Source organism: Belonocnema kinseyi, chromosome 1 (genome assembly GCF_010883055.1).
Source record: "Belonocnema kinseyi isolate 2016_QV_RU_SX_M_011 chromosome 1, B_treatae_v1, whole genome shotgun sequence".
NCBI classification, from domain to species: domain Eukaryota; kingdom Metazoa; phylum Arthropoda; class Insecta; order Hymenoptera; family Cynipidae; genus Belonocnema; species Belonocnema kinseyi.
In genome coordinates, this window is record NC_046657.1 from 1,689,103 (window position 1) to 1,695,753 (window position 6,651).

The window sequence follows — 6,651 nt, forward strand, 5'->3', positions numbered from 1 at the left end:
CAGGATCAAGGATCTTTCTACGCAATTACTTTTGGCCATATTTTCAACATAGTGCGAAATTTATTCAAACCAAACAATTCGCCTATAAATTTTCGCCGGGAGCGCCATCTACAATTAGTTCCTCAAACTATACACGTGCCGCATCTAGGCTTATAATATCTTTGCGCAACAGCAAGGAAGAGTAATCTTACTCAAAGAGCGCAAACGCAGCAACTAAAGAAAGTCTTTTTATAACTGTTTTTCACCACGGTTTCGGAATTGGTTACTTAACGCACGCAATACATGCGTCGAAAATCCAAAATTTCGTGCGTGCGTTAGAAAAGGTTTTTTTAATTAATGGGGGCAATTACCCCTAAATGATTTTCATTTAGTTTCTACGATAATATATACTTTCCATACACAAAGGCATTTGGAAAAAGTCTCATATCGAAGGAAGTAAAATAAAGTCCATCCAACATAAATAAAAAATTACGTGTCGGTAAACTACCCCCTAATTATGCATAAAATTGCAAAATATGGCTAAACCCAAGCTAAAAAATCCGAAGAAATACGTGTTGCACAAAACAAAACAGGATGAAGGTATTTATGTATTTTTAAGAAAAAAAGAGTATCGAAGAGGGTACCCTATAATTCTTTCACACTATTAACCTTTATAATTAAATTTTGTGCCCATTATTTTCCAAGTTTGTACATTTTAAGGTTTGTGATCTGTTATAAATGAATCACGTTTTTTTATTGTTGCGATAATTTTAATATTTACAATTTTATCCAATTATATATTATCATCTTTACTTAATATTTATACAGATAAGACTCATTATTCGTTGTCAGCTATTCTATTATTGTACATTTCGGGATAAATTTTATTGTGCGACAAAACAAGGTGATTTTGAATCTAAATTTTAATGTTATTCCAACAGGAATAACAGGACAAATTCAACCTTAAGACGTATGTATTTGGGTTTAGAGTTTATAAAACTTATGTGCATCACTTTTCCGATTCTCTGATTTTGATAAAACTATCAGGAATAATAATCAGTTAACCTCGCGAACTGTAAAAACACGTGGTCTAACCCTTTAGCCAATCGACGTCGACTTACAGGACCGTTTCGATACGATGTCTTGTGGGCACCCCTGATAGCATACTAATGTTATCGAATGCTTCGGCCCTGGGCTAGTCACCTGATTCTTAGTGTCCGCGAAACAGCTGACGACAGCGCCCGAGGTGCGATAGTGTCCAAAGCTACAGTGTCCGAGGTTCGACTGTATGCCATGGTACAAAAGCGGATATATTGCAGATAACCCTGGCGGATCGAAGGAACCGTAAGGAGCTTCTACAAAGTACCCTTCAAGACCCCACTTAACCCCCCCCCCCCCTTCGGTTCCTTCTTAAAATACTAAAAAAAAAACAGCAAGATCGACTTTTAAATTGTTGAAATTCGGATTCTACGTTAAAATTTCTATTAGAAACTCACAAATAAAACAATGTTGTGCGGTTCATTGTTTAGAAACTACAAAGAAAAAAATTCCAGACAGGTGCGGAGCCGCGCGTTTAGTGAGGGAAAACTCTGAATTATTATAAGTTTTTAAATTGATAATATTCACACAAAAAACACTTTTTAAAACTCTAGTATATAATCTCAACCCCATTATAATATACAGGAAATCAAAAAATCCAACCCTATTAAATTTAACGAATCGGTTCCGAAGTTTCTCTATGTACAACCGCAAATGAATTTTTAAATAGAAAATAGACACAAAAGTCCCTTTAATAAAACGACAAGTTATGTTTCCACTCCAACTTATTAGTTATCACTTCAAGATCCTTCGAATTTCTTATTTAAGTTAGGAATGCTTTACCGTAGAATACGCACTAAAATTTAAGAATGCACGGTTCGGAACTCGAAACAATAATCAATATCACTTTAAGAAATGTAGCATGATGAACTTGATGTCAGAAAGTGGTCATAATTACCCGGCATAGAAGTGGAGACGGAACTGAAAATATAAAGCTGGATACCCCCCAGCAAACTGAGCAAGCCACCACAAGAATAACGCTAAAGCCTTACGGTAACAAGGTGTAAAGCGACAGGAATTAATAAAAGTGACCACAGAGAACAATAGCCTCAAGGACTAACTCACAACAATCATAAACCTCACTACGAATAGTAAACATTCCTTAATTATGAACTTATTTTACATTCTAAGTAAATCAAATCGAATAGGCTAAAGAAATTATTAACATCTCGCTACGATTACTATGATGTCCATGCTCAATGACTGGCTTATTGTATCCTTCGTAACCAGTGACACGTTGATCCAGAATCGTGGAAAATAAAAACTTGACCCCAAACAGCAATATACAAGACACAGACCATAGAATAGACATAACTTTGAGCACGAATGAATAACATAGTTCAAAACTCGATTAGAACATGTACTGATCTACAACATCTATGTTCTAAACTGACATTAATTTAGCACCCGCAACTTTGAGAATGAATGAGAAAATTTGTTTAGAAAAAATTCCTATATTGCAACCCGCGGATTATATAGGGATCTGTAAATAGCTGATTCTCTTCACAGTCGAGAAGTCGAACGCAAAGTCGTCTATGATCAGGGGAATCTGCGGATGTGCATCTCAGAGCAACCAGACTCGCGTAAAGAACACCCGCGATGAGGCGGGCGTTGTTAGAATTTGTAACAATATAGAACATTTCCATAAACATAATTTTAAAGTAGTATGCTACTTTAGCTAGAATAATAAAGTTTTCAAAATCAGAGGAATGTTTGTTGAAAGTTGCATGTATTGCATGTTAATTGATATATTAAGTTAGTAATTTTATTATTCGGAATTGGATATTTTTGAGTTCTGAACAAATTGAAAGGATCTTTAACAGGTTTGAAAATGATTTTGATATCATGTTTTTTGTATAATTTTTAGCGAATTCTGGACATTTGGGGATCATAATGTGAAACAATAGAAGGATCTAAGTTCAAATAATTGTTTAAGCTGTCGTTAATATTCTGGCGAGACATAAGAGTTTTTCTGACTCTTTGTTCTATTAAATTATTAACAAGTTTTTCAGGGAAACCATTGGTTTGAAGTGTGTGAGAAACAATTTCTAAATTTGTATGGTGGAAACAGACGTGGGAAAGTTTAATAGCTCTGTCGACTTAATTGTTGATAATACTAGTTCTATAAGGAGGATATGTGATAGAATGAAAACTTGTGTATCTGTTAGACCAAGTAGGTTCACGGAACCAGTTAGTGTAAATTTTACCAATAATATTTGAGATTTATACACCTAAGAACGAAATACTTTTCTCATTCTCATATTCGATAGTGAATTGTAATCTGTAATGATAGTTATTAAACAATTCCTTAAAGTTTCAATTTGATTGTGAGGTAGACAAGAAAGAATGTCTTCAACATATTTATAGAAAAACAGTGAAGAAATATTCTAATTTTGAAAGAGAATATCTTGTTCTAAGTATTCCAATACTAAATCAGATACTGCGGCAGGATCGGGAGAACTCATAAGTACGCCATATGTCTATACAATTTTCCTTGAAAAGTGCAATAAGCATTCTCCAAACAGAATTTTAATAATTGTATAAAAAATTCGTAAGGTAATTTTGTATGATGTTTGATTAAGTTCCATTTGTTTTTGCGGCATCAAGAACGAGATCATGTGGAATTTTAGGAAAACGTGATTTTACGTCAAGACGAAAAAATTCATATCCATTAGGAACTGTAAATTTAGTAACCTTTTCCACAAAGTTCCAGCTGTCTTTAACATGCCGAGAAGTATTACCTAAAACCGCTTTAATAGCCTTTGCTAGGTATTTTGAAATGTAGTAGAAAGGCGCTCCTATAAACGATATCACTGGACGTAATGAACAATCCATTTTATGGATCTTTGAGATATTCTATTGCAAAAACAAAAAACGAAATTTAACAAATTACTTCCAGTAAAGCAAACTCAACTAACAAATACAGTAAAAAACATCTCTGACGACCTCTCAACAATGAAATGATTTCAGCCTTATCTAAAGGACATAATTTTTCTGTAGCTCCATCGAAAATCCCAAAAGAAGAAATAATCAGCAATTTGGAATCCACAATATATACCCTTCCAGCCGAAAAAGCGAATGACATACGACGCAGGACGGCCAACCTTTTACGCCAAGCTCAAGTTCCCTCCTCAAACTTAACAAAACAGGGAAAAACCGCAATTAAAGAACTCAACCAAAATAAAGATATTATAATATTACCCGCAGACAAAGGCAACACAACTGTAATAATGAATAAAGAAGACTATAACAACAAAATCATGGACCTTCCAATTGAGGATATATATAAAAAACTTAAAAAGTACCCCACAAAAACAATAGTAAAACAAAAACTCTTCTCAAAGACTCTAAACTTGACAGCCAAACAATATCAAACTTAAAACCTACTAATCCCATCTCTCCAAAACTTTACGAGCTCCCAAAAATCCACAAAGAAAACATTCCACTCAGACTGATCGTCAGCGCAATAAACTCACCAACTTACAACCTAGCACGTTTCCTCGCTGCGAAACTAAATCTTTTTACAGGAAACTTCATCACTCACGTCCAAAACTCATTTGACTTTATTAAAAAGATACAACAGATTCACATTCAACCCCAAGACATCATAGTGAGTTTCGACATGGTATCTCTTTTTACGAAAGTACCAATCTCGGATACAATTGACATTATTAAATCTTTCACAAACTTACCTTCCGAGCGTGTACCTTTGATAGAACACTGTCTCAATAATACTTACTTCTCGTTCAATAACCAATTCTACGAACAACCCTCACGAGCAGCAATGGGATCCCCCATCTCACCTGTAATAGCCAATGTCTTTATGGAACATCTAGAAACTAAAATCATCAACCAAGCCAAACTTAAACCAGAATTCTGGTTCCGTTACGTTGATGACACATTTGTCATCTGGCGACATGGACGCGATGAACTAAATAAGTTTTTCGATTTTATTAATGTCGTAAAGTTGTCGTAAAGATGTAACGATGTCGTAAAAACGTCGCCAAACTTTGGGCCCACTGGGATATCACGCGCAAGAATCTCATGTCAATTGCATTAACAGTACTCTTATCTTTTCCTTGATAGGTCCATGTCTCGCTACAGTTTAGTACAGGTGGTACAAATATAGAGTTAAGTATTGTTATTTTAGCTTTATTTAATATATTTTTACTTCTGATAAGGGACCCTACTCTACCAATAACCTTCTTACTTTCGTTTATGCGTCTACCTAACTCCTCCTCTGTCTTACCGTCCATAGTAAATAAGCTACCAAGGTACACGAACTTATCAACTTGTTTAATTCTCTCATCATTTAATACAATATTGCATAGTGTTTTCTCGCACTCTCCTTCGAACACCATAGTTTTTGTAATTATAAGATATCTATATAAATGAATATAAAATAAATCTATATAAATAAATAATTCTACCAAGCTGGATTTGTTATAAAATTAGAATATGCCGCAAAGAAGGAGAAGTTTGCTGTGGTTAACGAGGTAAGTGAAATAATTTTCTTTATAATGCTGATATGTATAACCACAACAAACTTCTCCTTCCTTGAGGCACATTCTAATTTTATAACAAATCCAGCTTGGTAAAATTTGAAAGTTGCTAAACTTTTATAAGCTTTTCATTGTTCATCCGTGTAAAAGCTGTGATTTAAAACGAAACACTTGATAATATATATCATCTGAACTTTGGGTTCATCTCTCAGGTTTACACGGCAATCTCGTTTTTCCAATAAATAAGAATAGCAGCAATCAATAACCTCAATTTTTTCTATATAACGTTCCTTCTCATCAATCACCAGACTTAAAGCGTATTTGACATGCACAACCAGATATACTCTTTCAAAAACTGGGAGGAATAACTAAAAATACCACACAAATAAATTCTAAAAGCAATTCAAGACACTGGAAATTATTTCTTCCATAAGAAATACATAGGCACGTGTGTTTGTTTTTCCCTTTACCATTTGACGCCGAAACAGTGTCATTCTCACGCCGAACTAAGCCGAAGTGTTCGCAATTTTTAAGTTGACGCCAAAAGGCGTTCCGTTCATTTGCAAAGTTGTCAAACACATGAACTGAAATGACCATAACCCGGAATGACCGGAACACCAATGACTTGCACAGAGCACCTTTGACAAGAAGGCCTTTTTTCGTCTGGCCGAAGGTGCTCTGTGTCGGTACCAGTAATTTTTTTTTACCTATAGTGACAATTTTTTCCTTACCGATACCTACAATTTTTTTTACGGTACCAGCTTTGTATACACAACCTTTGTAATTAAACAGTTTTGAATGAAATAAATCCGGAATAAATTCAAAACAATGAAAAATTACGATAATAATTTCTCTATGGATTAATAGAATAATTGCTTTACTTTTCAATGGTTACAATTTTCCCATTGGGCACAAAATTGAGTGACGTCATTACGACATCGTTACGACATCTTTACGACAACTTTACGATATCCTATGTCCATGTCGTTAAGGTGTCTTTACGATGTCGTAAAAACGTCGTATGATCTGACTATGTCTTTACGATATCGTAAAGACACCGAAACGACACGGA